Raw genomic sequence first — 17,382 nt, forward strand, 5'->3', positions numbered from 1 at the left:
GTTACTTGACATCACCGCTGTAGGGTCAAATAATGGTAATCGACTCTAATAACTCATTTACTTTTGTGTGTAATCATCGCCCCTCAAACTCAAATTCGCTAAAGGAAAGAAATTGGTACACTTCATCTTCGTGAAAAGAGTTTGTGAAATACTCTTTGAATGTCATCAACCCCGCTAACCTCACCATCAATGTCGCTCGAAGTTGTTTCATCAACTTGAACACATTCACCTCGACCGAAAGATTTCCGAAGGACATGGTCATGGAACCATCTCTACAGTTAATAAAAGCATTAGCAAAGGGCGAGGAACGGACGCCCTAAGATGATAGGAATGGAATCACATGCAACTTCAGATCCAAAATAACAAAGTCTATAGGATAGAAGAAATCTTGGACTTTTACAATGACGCTTTCACAATTCCTTTTGGATACTTTATGGAACGATCGGGCTAACCGTAGAGTCATGGTGGTAGGTTTGAGCTCATGAAGTCCTAGTTGTTTAAATAAATAATATGGAAGTAAGTTCACACTAGCTCCTAGGTCTAATAAATAAGAAGAGTCGCGGTATTGTCACCTAAGGTGCATGGAACCGCTGGTCTACCGTGGTCCTTGTATTTTACTATACCATTGTGTTCGGGTGATGGAGGAAAACTGCTCAGCTGAGGAACGCTTTGTTGAGGAACATTAGTTCTCCTTTTGTGGTGCACATATCTTTCAAAAATTTTGCATGTTTTGGTAATAGTTTTAAGGCATCGAGAAAAGGTAAGTTGATTGTTAAATTTTGAAAAGTCTCTAATTTCAAAGAAAATTGTCATAAGGTTTATTCTTTGCCAAGCGCAAGGTGAAAACGGTGCCTTAGGGCGAATTTGGCAAAGGGGTCTACTTGCTTGTTTCCTACATTCGAGGTGTTGACTTTGTTGTATCGGGGGAATCTTCCATAGGTTTATTATTAGAACTAGATTCCTTGGAACCCTTTTTTCCTTTTTGTTGATCATCCGCATAATGATATCGATTGTCGCACGCTTTTCCAAATCGTAGAGTAGTGATTGCATGCACCTCACCTTGGTTGGGGTGCTTGTACCAGTGGGCATTGGTCAGTTCAAAGGTCGTGGTTTGCTTTGGTTTAGGGTTTGAACCGCTTGTGTAGAAACACACCTTCCTCGACTCTTTTCTTGTGCCAATTGCTTGAAGTGATTGTTGGATAGACGTTAAAATTTGAGACTGTTGGTTCATGTAAGCCAAAAAAGTCTCATTTGTCCTATCCGTAATGGTTGGCGCAGTTGTGCAAATGTGTAGTAGTTCTCGATTATTGCTTAGAAGTTGTTGTTGATTATAGTTGGGATTTGGATTAGCCGGAACAAGGTCAATTGGTTGGTCCGATAATTAGCATTAGAATTATTTTGAAATTGACCTTGTTGGTATTGTTGATTATTTCCTTGGAGGTATGGAATAAAATTATTGGTAGGTCGAATAGGTTGATTAGCTTAAACCGGGAGGAGCCCCCATTTGTTGGTTATTTTGACGCCAAGCCGAAATTCGGATGTTGTCTCCACGGTGCATTGGGAATGTTGAATGCACATGCCTCCTCCGCTTGTTGAGTAGGGAAGCATATAACAAGGGACAATATGCATCGATGATCGACTAAGACAAAGGACACAAGGAGTGGTGTCAACGCTCATGACCGGTTTTGGTAGTTGATCGCTTACTTGAACCGCAAGGGCATCTACTTTTTAGTTAGGATTCTATCAAATTTTTATTTCGTGATCGGTTTTACCTCAAAAATAGATGTGGCTTTTGTAACAAAGATCCTTTGATGATCTAGACGACTCGTTACCCCAAAGTGTACCTTTTTTCGCTTTGTTTTTCAAGAAAAGTATAAGCTTCAAGAACTTTTGTCCATGAAGCAACCTCCGCTCATTATATCAAGAGTTTCTTTTTGATGATCGCATTGCACCATTAAAGAATGAACGAACAAGGACAAATTTTCTAGTTGGTGGTGAGGACATTCTAACGTAAGATCAAGAAAACGACTCCATGCTTCCGTAAAGGATTCATGAGGATTTTGACGAAAAATTGAATTTTCTCAAGCATTTCAGTTGTTTTCTTCGAGTGTAAAACCGAAGCATAAAAGCTTGAACTAGTTTATTCCATGTGTCTATGGATTGTGATTGTTGTCCCGCTAGCCGATTGACGCTTTTTCCACTAAAGTGAATGGAAACAAATCGGGCAAGAGTTGTTCCTTAGAGACTCACCGGATGATGAAATGTTGTTGCCACTTGTTGAAGTCTACGAAGATGATTGTACGGTTTTTCATGCTCCAAACCATGATATATTGGTAACAAACTGAAAAACGCTTTGGTGGGATATGAAAATCACCGACAATGTCCTCAAGTTTGATGCAGAAGAAGGTCCTTCCCCGTAATGCAAGATAGAAGTCCGAGAGGGGCTTCTCTCAGTGTAGGATCATCGGCCATAATGACAAAAGTTGATGGCGAATGAAGGATTGTGATGAAGGTAAGTAGCAGAAGAAGAACAATTTTTATGTGAGAACTTACGCAATTGCTTATCATATTTTTTTCGACGATAGGTATGTTCAATTTCTTTAGTGGAACTAGACCTTAATCTCATGCAAGCATAAAATTAAATCTAACTTACAAAAGGAATTATGAGGACTCGAATTTTATTATTATCTTAAGCATTAGGGTTTAACAACATATGCCTAAGCTGCTACTAACGTAGCAGGGAAGCTAGGAATACGTGTGCATAAACCAACAGCCAGGTCACAAGAGAGATATGAGGGAGGATTTCCATGTAAGCACGGTTCTAATTAAGTAACCTCAATCTTTCAAGTTTCCTAGACACCATTGGAATATGATTAAGATTTATGGAATTAAAATTTATGCAAGGTTTAAAATACAAACATACAAATACGATCTACTCATACAATACTAGGTGCAGTAGCATGTGAAGGTACTCTACTCATACTGATAGCTATACCTAATAGGCAAGCTTGTGTCATCGATAAATATTTCCATAATGCATGCAAATATACATCAAGAATAATGATATGTACGCTTAATTTGTAAATCGATATTACGTAAATGTATATCAACATTAACAGGCGAATTTGAATCACTCATACATATCTAAATACATTAGCATACGAATACAGTATACATACGCAGGAGAGATGACAAAACTAAACATGCAAAGTATTATACCTAAACTAAAATACGACTCTTGTATTGCATAATAAATCGATTTCGACAATACTCATTGAGATTGTGAATGTCCCATAGAGAGCGACTTTACCCCCGTAGGGTTTAGAAACAACTTACCCAACTCAGATTTTAACCCTCGTTGAATGTTCTCCTTTTTCTTGACAAAATCGACTTATTAGATAATACCGCGGTAATGCAATATATGAGAAAATATCAAACATTGAACAAGCAACATTTATATGTAGAAAGACATATACCCATGCAAAACAGTATCATTAATATGTAAATATACATTCATATGCAAATCATGTCCGAGTAATCTTATATAAATATTTACCGGTATACAAACTTGATTCATGCATAATTCGAGGCTAAAGCTTAAATAATAATCCATAAATTTTTCCTAATACTATATACATGGCATACATGCAGAAAAACATAATAATAATAAAAAAAAAATAAATAATAATACTCAAAATTGAACCTCAGCTTCCCTTTTGCCCCTTTGAAACAAACGTTTCAATTGCCGACGCCGATTAATCCCAAAGGATTATCGATATTTTCAAGTACAAGGCCAGATATTTAGGCCCGAAATGGATCAAGGTAGATCAGAGATGCCGGTGGTTGAACAGAGCAACAACTAAAGAAATTCACCAGCGCTGACGCTGGTCCCACTCGAAAGCACGCTGACTCTACACCACAAGACGCTTGTCCAATAATTCAGAATACTTTCAAATTTTCTCTAAGTCTTATAATCGCATGTATTTATCTTTCCCAGTCTAACTTTTGGTACCGAAGTGGAACGAAATTTTTTTTAGATTACGTGTCTATTTCAAGGCAAAAAAATACGAAAAAAAAAAAAACGTAAACGAACGAAAAAGAAAGGAAGGAAGAGAATGGGGTTCCCCTCGATACAACTTCCGATCTTTAGCACAAGTTCTATGGCTTTAGAACAAAGAAATGTTTGCATTTGATATATGCTTGAGAACACTACTTAGAGTTTTTGAACTCTAAATTAATGTAAAAGCAATCAAGATTCCTTACTCACGATCTTCATTTTGTAAAGTTTGAATAAGGATTTGAACTAACCTAAAGCTTAGAACAACTAAAAATTAGATGTTACAATAAAGGGAAATTAAGGAGTAAGGATATAATATAAATGTTAGATTTTTCCTTCCTACACAAACATTAATAAAAACATTAACAATGAAAACATGCTCTTAATACCGAAATAGAAATTTGAAAGAGAAGTTGGAGAGTTAATCCTCCCTCATGTGAAACTATCATTAGTGTTGATTTGAAAAGGTTTTGATTCTTCCTAGACTCATAGACAAGTCCCTAACGGAAAAATAGATTTGATCCCTAGCATGCATGGCTCACTAAAGAGCTCATACATGCTAGCAAGTGAAACCAAACAATGACTTATCTCTAAGCTCATTGCTTGATTCCTAACTAAACTCTACACCAACTACCATTTTGGGGTAGGATGTAGAGTTAGTTGTTCTTCCTAAACCTACCAAACCAACAACAATTGGTTTACCCTCACATGAGTTAGATTAACTCCCCAAAGGGAAGTTAGCTCATGATCCTTGGGACAAGGATTTATGAACTAAGAAAACACAAAAAAAAGAGAGAGAGAGAGAGAGAGAGAGAGAGAGAGAGAGAGAGAGAGAGAGAGAGAGAGAGAGAGAGAGAGAGAAGAAATATCAACAACCAAACTCACTTCTATTATTTTCTAGAAGAACAAGTGTTCCTCCATTAAAACTATTACAAGCTTTTTTTAATCAAAACTAAAAACTAACTTCTCATTTTCACTAAGGAACTAAAATAATGTCATGTGAGGAAAATAAGTCAAGGGAGTAAATGGAGTGTCCCCACATTTGTCTAATTTCTTCTCCATTTGAGAGAAATCTCATTTCCTCCCACGTGAATTATCAAACCACATTGATTCATTTTTATCTACCACATTAAAACAAAGTGACACCTTGCCTTTTTTCACTATTAACACCTAATCTAATTTATTACATGCAATGTGTCAACTTTGCACCAATAATTTGTTATCTTTGTCTTGACATGCTCCATGATTGATGACTCATCCAATCTTGTGGCCCCGCATAGTGGGTCCATGTGCATCCATGGCGGTCCGGGTTTTTTGGGCAAGTGTTACAATTTCCGCCTATCGCATAGAGTTCATCATCTGATTGTCCGGCATCTCTCTCGTGGTCGCATTCGAGTCCCGTTCGAGAGGTAGGAGCTTTGGAAGTTTGATGCTTCGTGGTGGATTTGGGAGAATTCATATATACTGCCATCCTCGTGTGCTTTATTTCGTGTTTAACCAATATTTCCATGTTTACTGCAAATACCTGCAAAAGTATGAAAACATATTTATTTCATGATTATTAAACACATAATTAACCAAATTTATATGTCTCAATGGGGTTTCATAATACAATTTTGGGTGCTTATCATAAAGCCCTATTGTTTCTTCTTCATTTGGTTTAGACAGGACGGGCGGAGTTGAGTGGTAAGTCTTTAGGTCGTTGAAAGCTTTGTGGCATTCGTCAGTCCATGTGAATGTTGTACCTTTCTTTAGTATTTGCAGGAATGGTTTGCATTTGCCAGATGCACGTGAGATGAATCTGTTGAGAGCTGAAACCATGCCAGATAGCTTGTGTATTTGTTGTTTGGAAGTTGGTTCTGGCATTTCGAGGAGAGCTCGTATTTGTTCTAGATTTGCTTCAATGCGTCGTTGTGAGATAAGGTATCCTAAGAATTTCCCGGAGGCTACCCCAAATATGCATTTTGCTGGGTTGAGCTTCATCTTGTTGTGGCGCAATCTTCCAAAGGCTTCTTGTAGGTGAGAAATATGGTCGCCCGCCTTGGTGCTTTTGACTACCATGTTGTCTATGTAGACTTCCATAGTGTCGCCCAACATGTCTTTGAACATTTTTGTGACAAGTCTCTGGTAGATCGCGCCGGCGTTCTTCAAGCTGAATGGTAGGATGTTGTAGCAGAACGTTCCTTGTTCGGTTATAAAGGACGTCTTTTTCTGGACCTCTTCTACAAGTGGTATCTGATTGTATCCGTTATATGCGTCCATAAATGATAAAAGTTCATGACCGCAAGTTTGGTCTACCAGTATGTCAATCTTGGGTAGGGGAAGCTGTCTTTTGGTAAATGCTTGTTAATGTTGGTGAAATCAATGTAGAGTCATACCTGACCATTTTTCTTATGAACGGCTACAATGTTAGCTAACCAGGTCGGGTATTCGACCTCTATGATGAATCCAACATTTTTACGCTTTTCTATCTCTTCATTGATGGCTTTTTGAAATTTGAGTGTGATAAGAGCCCAAAACTATAGTTTTAACCCCTTAATAATATTACATTTAGACCAATTATGTTTATAATAAATAAGAGTTAGTATTGTTTACGTACGTTTGTGTATTTCAGGTATTAGAGTTAAATATGTGAATAAATATGTCACTTTTGCAAGAAAAGGAGCAAAGGTTGGTTGCTAAGATGTTCTATGGTTAAAGCCCAAGTTTCAAGGAGAAAAAACATTTTCAAATCCCAGGCAAAGCTAAAAAGTCAAAGTCAACGCGAGCAGAAATAGAGCATAAAAGTCAACAAAACTTCCGCAGGCCATATCATTAGACTCAAACTTCGGAATTAAGCCTACTATATGTCAAAATGACCGGCTCGGAAAGAGCTTTCTAATGGTCTAGGCCTTGATTCAAATAAAAGGAGTAAAAGTGGATGAAAAGGCTATTGTAGTAATTTCCAGCAGAGAAACCCTTTTTGGACTTATGTAATTAGGTTTTGGGCTTGATTTAGTAGCCCAAAACATGGCTCCAAAGCCCATGCACGAAAATTATAAACCTAACCTCTCCTATATAAAGAGGACTAGGGAAAACTAGGTAGACTCACTCTTAAAATTTCTCCCATTAGATAATAAATTAGTTTTCTTCTTTAGTCTAAACGTAATTATTGTTTTCTAGCCTAGCCACTATTAATAAAAGCCAAGTTATTGTTATTGTTTCTATGATGTCTTATTCTTATTCTTTTAATTATGATAGTCTAATGAATCTTAGCTAAACCTCCATTACAGGGGTTTGATTAAAGCTTTGATGAAAACTTGATGTGTTAGTATATAATAATTGTAGTAAGATATTTCACTCTAGAAGGTAGTTAATTTACAATGAGAATGGGTTTCAATTGCCTCACATGCTAATTATTAGTTGGTAGAGATGTCATTAATAATTAGGAATAAAAAGACCTAATCTTTATGTGAAAACATAAAGATTAGGGTTGCAACAACTCTATACTAAAATATTAAGAATTAATCAAGGTGGAATAAAATCCCCCTAATCTTTTCTTCTCATTCACATCTTCGTATTTAATTGCCATGGTATAATTTAAAATATCTTAATTAGTTATTTTCACCATATTAGTATAATTAAACCATTGCTCTCATTGATATTGTAGAATTGTTTAAGTTAGTGAATTTGTTACTTTCTAAACAACTAGGAGTAGAACGAAATCTTTACTCTAAGTATTACATGATAATTGAGAGTAGAAACTTTGATTAAACTAAATAATTAGTTTTCTTATTCCTAGCATAAATAATTATTCATAGGATATAAATCTTTATTTCCATTATATCAAATGGCACCGCTGCCGTCTTAGTTGTTTTAGAATTAAATTCCCTTAGTTTTCACGTCTACAATATCCTAATTCACCCACCCACCCTTTGGTTCGAATCTAACCGTGTGTGTTGTTTCTTGAAAAAAAAATCAAGGATTTTTGCTCCTGGAAGTCGACTGGAATTTTTTTCGAAACAGTACTAGGAGCGCACCTGCGCCTTTGTTAACTCTATTTCAGAGCGCCCACACCCTGTTGTTACTGGAAAAAGTTACAGTACTCAGAGCGCACCTGCACCCTGGTTTACTCTATTTTTGAGTGCGCCTGCGCCCACCCTTCTGAAGAAAGTTCAATTTTAACCAGGTTCATATCAAAGACATTATTCACACGCGTAGCAAGGAGGCATTCAGGTACTCCTTCTTTCACTACTCGTCTCTTCTGTCAGAGGAGTTTTAATTCTAATATATCAAGTTGTTGTTTGACTGCTGTTAATGTTTCTTTCATATTGGACTTAACCTTGAATGAGATTAAGGTCAAGTAAGAGAAAACCATCTAACGTGCTCTATCGTAAACGTCAACGCATACGCCTATCTAGAATACCACACACTACACTTGCATCAATGGATGAAGAAGCAGAGACTACTCTCTCTGATTTTTTCAAAGCCCTAAACGATAGTCCTAAGTCATGCATCATTCTTTCAGACCCAATGGGGGATTTTCGAATTCCCCCAAATATATTTAATTTGTTACTAGTTTTTCATGGGTTAGACCACGAGAAGCCTTATCAGCACATGCGTAGGATAGAACAAGTTTTTACCACATTCCATCAACCTACCGTAGGTTCAGAACAAATTAAACTGGGGGTGTTTCCTTTCATCCCTAGCCGATAAGGCGGCGTCGTGGTTAACTGCCCAAACGCCTAATTCTGTGGACTCATGGGCCAAACTTGTTTAATTGTTTATGGAACAATTTTACCCACTGCTGAAGACAGATGAAATGATTCAACGAATTCATTTTTTTCGCCATAACCCTCATGAATCCTTTTCAGAGGCCTGGAACTGGTACACTGATCTTCTTATTGAGTATCTACATCATAACCTTGCGAAAGACACGCTTGTTCGTGCCTTTTTCAAAGGGCTTTTACATCATCATAAAAAGGTCCTTGATATAATGACTGGTGGTAGTTTCCTTAGTAAAGGAGCCTCAGAGCGGTTTTTAGAAGATCAATCTAAGCATAATAATAACTTGGGGGTAACGACATCCCCCACTCCGCTAATTCTTCTTCCACAGCCAAGACTGCCAGTATGTTTGAGGTTAAAACTAATCCCGAGCTTAGAACTCTAATCGAATCTCTTACAAAAAAGGTAGAAGCCATTTCTGTTCAACATAAGCCTACTCTTGTCATGAACGTCAACTCTATTCCATGTAATTTCTGTTTGAGTCCTGAGCATCCCGACTCCTATTGTTCTCTCGTCTATGAACAACCACCCGCACAACCGAATAATGTTTGCTCCATAAATAGCCAACCTAACGCACCTTGGAGACAAAACCCCAACTTCGGTTGGTGAAATAATCAACAAGTTCCACCTCTGGGGTTTAATAATCAACATGTTAGGCCAACAAACAACTACAACCCAGCTCCACAAAGACAAGTATAAGGACAAAGTAATTATAATAATTACAATAATTATAATAATACTAATAGAGGTATCGTCTCGGTTAATAACAATTATCACAACCCACCTGTTAATAATCAACGTGAGATAGTTCCCGTCACACCACCTGTGGCCACTACACCTTCACAACCGGATAGTTTCGATGCCTACATGCAAACTCAACAATAGATTTTACAATCCATACAATAATCCTTACAACAGTTAACGCAAGATAAAGCCCAACCTAAAGGTGTGTTTTCAGGTCAAGCTATACCTATTCCTAAAATGCCAAACACAGCCTTCGAAGTAACCGGTGATACTAGTAATGAAAATTTAAACGTAGGTAAGTTAAATACCATCACCACTTTCCATTCTATCAAAGTAGTTGATAACGCCGTAACTATGCCCGTTGTTACACCATCAGTAGTCAATGAAAATGAAAATTTACTAGATACCGAAATAGAAACTGAAGATCCTACCCCTGTAGAGGTACCAGTTAAACCACAACCCAAGCAGAAAGTGGCCAAGGTTAAAACTCCTATTGATACATACGCTAAATATAGAGAGAAACCACCATTTCCCCAGAGACTAGCCATGTTAAACAATGATACAAATTTTGACGAGATTAGAGAAGTTTTTAAAAATCTAACGATAAACCTGCCTTTTCTTGAAGCTATTAAAAAATTACCACAACATACTAAGTTTCTAAAAGAGTTGTACACTACTAGGCGGAAAACGAACATTCCAAAATACGTTTTTTTAACTGAACAGTTTCCCACTCTATTTGAACATAATGGAATCGTTAAGTACAAGGACCCTGGTCGTCCTACTGTACAATGCACTTTAGGGGATACCCACATGACGACTGCGCTATTAGACCTTGGGGCGAGTGTTAACTTACTCCCTTATTATCTATATAAACAAATAGGTCTACAAGAGATGCAACCAACTAAATTAACATTGCAATTAGTTGATCGTTCAATTAAGTATCCTAAGGGTGTTATTGAAAATGTGTTTCTTAAAGTTCAAGATTTTTACTATCCAGCCGACTTCGTTATCCTCAACACAAAAGTCACTAACGACTCTGTTCCTATCATCTTAGGGTGTCCCTTCTTGGAAACTGCCAACGCGCTCATAAATTGCCGCGATGGTTAGATGTCCATGTCCTTTGGCCATCTTTCTGTTGAGGTAAATATTTTCAAAATGATGCAACAATTACCCAATATGACTATCAATGGAGAAGTTAGCATGATCGAGAGTTTAGCTCAAGATTATTTCAACAACACGTTTCCAGAGAATCAGATGCACCAATTTCTTTCCTTCGGAAGTTCCAACTTGACAACGACTCCTGCGTAGAGGAAGTCAACGCCCTTTTCGAGTCTTCTCTTATCTTAGATCCTTCTGTAGCTCCATCTTCAGAGTTTGAAGACCTCTTGCCTACACAAGTCTTCACTACTCAAGAAGAGGATCCTTCGGAAGCCTTTTACCCATTCCTTAAACCTCTTCTTGCTAAGTTGAATTATATCCAACTTGATCTGGATGGTAGTCATCCAGTGAGCATATCTTCTCAGTTATCTGCTGATGAAGAGGCATGTTTGATTAGGGTGATTAGGGAACATCGTTCCACGATCGGTTGGTCCCTAGATGACATTAAGGGGATTGACCTTAGTGTATGCACGCATCGCATACATTTGGAGGATAATGCGAAGACTTCACGAGAACAACAGCATCGCTTAAACCCTACCATGAAAGAGGTGGTCAGGGAAGAAGTCTTACGGTTACTCGATCCGGGTATCATATATCCCATCTCCGATAACGAATGGGTAAACCCCATTCACGTAGTTCCTAAAAAATCGGGGGTTACCATTGTGTGTAATGCTGTGGGTGAATATGTTTCCACATGCGTTCCTATGAAATGGAGGATCTGTATTGACTACAGACTCTTAAATGTCATGACACGAAAAGATCACTTTCATTTACCTTTTATATATCAGATGCTCGAATGTCTAGCTGGTCATGCTTATTACTATTTTTTAGATGGCTACTCTAGCTATTTTTAGATCATTATCGATCCTGACAACCAAGACAAGACTACCTTCACATGTTCTTTTGGAATATATGCCTATAAATGAATGCCTTTTGGCCTTTGTAATGCTCCTAGTACTTTCCAGCGGTGTATGCTTCATATCTTTAGTGACATGGTGGAGTGCCTCATGGAAGTTTTCATGGATGATTTTTCTCTCTATGGAAATTCTTTCAGTGAATGCCTGTCTAACCTTTCCAAAGTGTTGACACGGTGTGAGGAAAAGAATCTAGCTTTAAATTGGGAAGCATGTCATTTTATGATAAAAAGAGAAATAGTGCTAGTTCATATTGTATCTAGCGACGACATAGAAGTAGATAAGGCCAAATTAGATAAAATAGTGTATTTACCTATACCACGGGCTATCCGTGACATTAGTGCCTTTTTAGGCCATACAGGTTTCTATAAGCATTTTATCAAGGATTTTTCAAAATTAGTTAGGCCTTACTTTAACTAATTTGCTTTTAAAAGATGCCATTTTGATTTCAATTATGACTGCGAACATGCTTTTGAAACTTTAAAAGCTGCTTTAACATCTGCACCGATTATACAACCTCCCGATTGGTCTAAATCTTTCGAGCTTATGTGTGACGCTAGAGATTATGCTGTTGGTGCTGTATTACGCCAAAAACTAGATGATAAGTCCACCATTATTTATTATACTAGTAAAACTTTAAATGGTGCTCAAAGAAATTACACTACTATGGAAAAGCAATTTTTAGCTGTGGTTTATGCTTTAGATAAATTATGTCCTTATTTGGTTGGTTCAAAGACCTTAGTCTACACTTACCATGCAGCTCTTAGGTACCTTCTCGCCAAGAAGGATGCTAAACAAAGATTGATCCGATGGATTATTCTCTACAAGAGTTTACCCTAGAAATTAAGGATAAACGAGGGGTCAAACATGTAGTTGTCGATCACTTATCTAGACTAACAAATAACAGTGATAGTGATTTTGAGTCCATACCTAATTATTTTCCTGATGGGCATCTATATTCTATTTTTTCTGCACCTTGGTATACCAACATTGTGAATTATTTAGCTTCTGATATTATTCCTGATGTTTGGTCAAAAAATGAACGTAAATTTTTTTTGGCCAGAGTTAAGCTATACTACTGGGATGAGCCCTACCTTTTTAAGTATTGTGCGGATCAGATTATTCATCGTTGTATTCCCCGTGGGAATATAATGAGGTTTTATCCTTCTGCCATGACAAAGAGTGTGGTGGCCATTTTAGTGGTATGAAAATGGCAACTAAAATTCTTCAATGTGGTTTTTATTGACCTACCATTTTTAAAGATTCCCAAGTTCACTGCAAAATGTGTGTTCATTACCAACAACTTGGGCGTATCACTTAACGTAATATGATGCCTTTAAATCCTATTATGGTAGTAGAAATTTTTTATGTATGGGGCATTGATTTCATGGGTCCTCATTTTCTTGTTTCCCACGGTTTTATTTATATTCTTGTTGTCGTGGACTACATTTCCAAATGGATAGAGGCCATGGCTTGCCATAGCAATGACCATAAGACAGTTGTGTTTTTTGTTAAGGAATACAATTTCTATCGTTTTGGCATCCCTAAAGCCATCATCAGTGATGGCAGAACGTATATTTTTTTCAATAGAGTTGTTGCTTCTTTAGTTAAGAAGTATGGAGTTACCCATAAGGTGAAAACTTCTTATCATCCACAAACTAGTGGCCAAGTAGAAGTCTCTAATAGGGAAATTAACAAAATATTAGAAACAACAGTCAATCCTGATCGGAAAGATTGGTCTAAGCGTCTAACAGATGCATTATGGGCGTGTCGGACTCCTTTTAAAACTCATATAGGAATGTCTCCCTTTAGACTTGTGTTTGAAAAACCTTGTCACTTGCCCGTTGAATTGGAGCATCGTGCTATGTGGGCTATGAAAAGCCTGAACTTCAATATTTATGAGGCAGGTGTAAAGTGCAAATTGCAATTAAATGAGCTGAAAGAAATCCATAGCAATTCTTATGATCTCGCAAAGCATTATAAAGCTAACATAAAACGTGTTCATGATAAACAGATTTTGTGTAAAGAGTTTGTAGTTTGTCAAACAATTTTGCTTTACAACTCCTGTTTGCATATTTTCCCAGGAAAATTAAAACCGGTTGGTTTGATCATTTTTTGGTTACTGAAGTCACCCTTACGGGGCAATCACCTTTGTAAATCTCAAGAACAACAGCTTCAAGTTAATGGCCAACGTTTAAAATATTTTCACAAGTTAATGTCCCCAGATGTCCTTTTACAAGACCCTGTCTATGAGGACTGACCTTTGATGTTTGGTGTACTTTCTTTCATTTTCATATATTGGTAAGTGCACCATGAAGGTAACCGGACCCTCCCTTTGGAGTGTGTGGTTGTAAGTATCGTATCCTAAGTCCACGTTTAGCGTAATTTGCACTTTCCACTCTTGCATGTTTTCTCGGTTTTTTAGTCATGTTTCTCTATTGAGTGATTTATGTCTTTATTATTTTATTGTTTTCCTTTATATTAAACCTTATTCATAAAAAAAAAAAATAAAAATTAAAACCCTATAAATAGTAATCTAGCAAGTCTCGAGAATCTGACTTTAAACACTACTACATAAATGCACATTAGCCACGGTTGGTAAACTGGTTTATACCACTGTTTCGCTCATAACAGTAGCTTATAGCTATTTACCACGGTACAAAACAATTTTTTAGTTTGGGAACAAGCAAATACCACTATTTTTGTAAAACAGTGGTATATATTTCAACATATACCACCAGGCTATCAAATATAGCCTAATTTATTTTGTGGTATTCGTATACCCCACTATTCCTTGAAAACGGTGGTTTATATTTTGGACAAAATTACACCCACCATGGATAAAGCCCGTTCTCAAAAAATGAAAATAAAAGAACCCAGGAAAAGGGAAAACTATAAGTCTGTAGAAAAACCCCACTTCTCCTTCTCCACCTCCCCAATTTATAACGATGGTGTCACTGCATTCGTTTTTACTTCAAAATCAAAGCATCGACATCTTCATTTTGAGATATGTTTGGTCACCGCTTGCTTTGCATCATTTGATTTCTGTGAAGGTAAAATAATTCTTGTTCCTTCAAATGATTTTGTTCAAGGTTAATTTTCGCTTAGTTATCATGAATGGTGAAACTGACTTCTAGGTTTGTTTAATTTCTGAATTGAAGAAAGGCGAGAACTTGTTAGGTTTAAGGAGTTGATTAAGATTTTTTTGTTTTTCTGTTGATTGGTTGGCTTTGGTTTTGCAGTGAAGAATTAGTATATAGTTTTGAGATTATTTGGAACTTGGAATATATGTAAATATTCAACGCATTCAAAGAGAAATTTCACTGTAAGTGCATCTCATTACTTCGATTAAGATTTGCTTCTCTGGCTCTTATTTGTTTCTAATGCCCACCGTCCATTTGATCAAAATTCATATTAGTTGTAGTTATTTTGCTTAGATTGTGTTTCGACACTAATACTTACAAAGAGGAGACAAGAAATCATTTACAGTGCGATTCACTGACTTAGAGGTTTTATTTTTCAGGTTTGTGTTTCAATGATTTGGAGTTTTGCAGAGCAAGTGAAATGTTCAAGCAAATTGTTCTTTTACTTTCTGCGGAGGTGATCTCATCTCGTTCTTTATAAACCCCTATGTAGCTAGAGTAGAATAATGGAATTTTATCATTGTTTTTTTTTTTTCTATGATATATTACAACTCATTGAATTGGCATAGACATAAAATCATTGCATGTTATAGATCTTGCATGTATGAGTCATTTTCATATAATAACAATGCTTGTACCTATGTGTATTACTCTAGACTAGTTCTAATTAAGGGTGGTTGCCTTATTATTGGGTGGACTTAAGTTTGTTTAATCATGCTAGAGGTGTGTCTTACAACATGGGGCGTCCAATAAAATAGTAAGGCTTTATTGTTCAGTTTTTAACATTACTAAGTATATGTGAATTGACAAAGTAGGGACTGGTCTTGGACAAAGATGCACTGATTTCCCATTCATCTTGGTGGTGAAATACAGTGATTTAGTGGACTGAGGTATAGTTATCTTTGTGATTGAGAATTGATTATCTAGTGAACTATTTTGTGCCAGCTTTTGGGCTGCATTCCTCCCAAGAATGAACTTTCTTTTAGGCACCTTGTGGCAGCTACAAGGTTATCTACTGGGATCATTTTCTTGCACTTTCTAATTGGCATATGTTTTTCTAGTTTCTTAACTTCAATTATTAGTTTCTAATTGTTAGGTGGCAGATTTGAGATCAATCAACAAACTGGGATTTACCAGTTAACCAACCTGTGTTGCTGAAAAATTATTAGTAGGTATGTTTTCTTGATATTCAAATTTGATTTTCTTGTGATGTATGATTGATTTTTAACTATAATGGTGTTCATTTGAATGATATGATAGTACCTACCAATTATATAACCATTTCTTTGAAGACAATAAGAAAGTCATCATTAACATAAAACAGGCTTTACATGTCCCGCCTCTCTTAGACAAACTTGATATGAAGGAGATATATCATGTCTTTAGTACTTGAAACACAAACTAATTAGCAATAGAAATTGCAGTAATTACCATAAATCTAAGAAACTAGGTAAGGTATGATATAAAGGATCAACATTTCACTAAGAATTGTAATGGGCGCTGACACAAATTTCATGCTTTGACCTGCTTCAAACAACAATCCATTTTCCAACACACATCCAAAAGATGCATCAGGTCTTCCACGTCCCACTGCGTGTGGCATCATGTTCCCAACCTGTAATTACTATCTGCCTTAAAGTGAGCATCCATATATAGAGCTGCATTTTGGGCATAAAATCCATCCATCACTATAAAGTACATATCCTCTGACGGTTTCCAATGTTGTTTCCTTTGCGTTTATGAACCAGTTATTTATCTGTTTCTAATCCAAACCAATTGATTCTGCTGAAGCAACCTTCTGTGTCTCTGATGGATATGGTCATTTATAGTGTAGTTCCCACCAATTGAGTATCTTTTGCCTGGCTTCCTTTGGCAATTTGCCTTTTTTTTCTTTCTTTGAAAGTTCTTGCTTGAGGCTGCCTAGGTAACCACTATATTTTTTATTTTTTTTCAACAGGTGATTCTTTAGTTTTATGTCATTGGTGCAACACCAAGAGCTGCAGGGTATAAGAAACTCCCTCTTGAAGGTGTGTTCGTGATTACTCATTTGAGAATAATCTTCCATGATTTTTTTTTTTTTTTTTTTGTATAAGTTTTAGGGTTAAGGCAGACTAGCTTTGATGAGGATGTTATTCAATTTGTTATTGTTATTTATTTTTTGTTGAAGATATATATTATTCAATGGGGTATGTAACCAAGATGCGGGAAGTGTTCATGTAAACTAGTTTGCATATATAAGACAAAATCATATTGGATTTCCAAGAACATTCAATTGGGTTTCTCATCTAAGTCTCTCCAACTTGTTGCTTGTGGACAAATTAAACAAGTTAGAACATGGCAGGGGTTGTTTGATTAAGCATTTCCTCCCTAGGGGTTGTTTAATATATTTGACATTGATATGCTCATGTAGTTAGTGGCTATTTAATATATCCGACATTGATATGCTCATGTAGTTTCGTTAATGAGACTAAGACTTAGTGAATCTAATGATTGGGGTTTGAAATGGTTAAAGTTTCATTTCATTTAGTTGAAGTGTGATTTCATGAGTTGAAGTACTGTTACTTTTGCTTACAACTTATGGACTTGTTCCATGAGTTAAAGT

This window comes from Coptis chinensis, chromosome 5 (genome assembly GCF_015680905.1).
Source record: "Coptis chinensis isolate HL-2020 chromosome 5, ASM1568090v1, whole genome shotgun sequence".
In the NCBI taxonomy this organism is placed as follows: Eukaryota; Viridiplantae; Streptophyta; class Magnoliopsida; order Ranunculales; family Ranunculaceae; genus Coptis; species Coptis chinensis.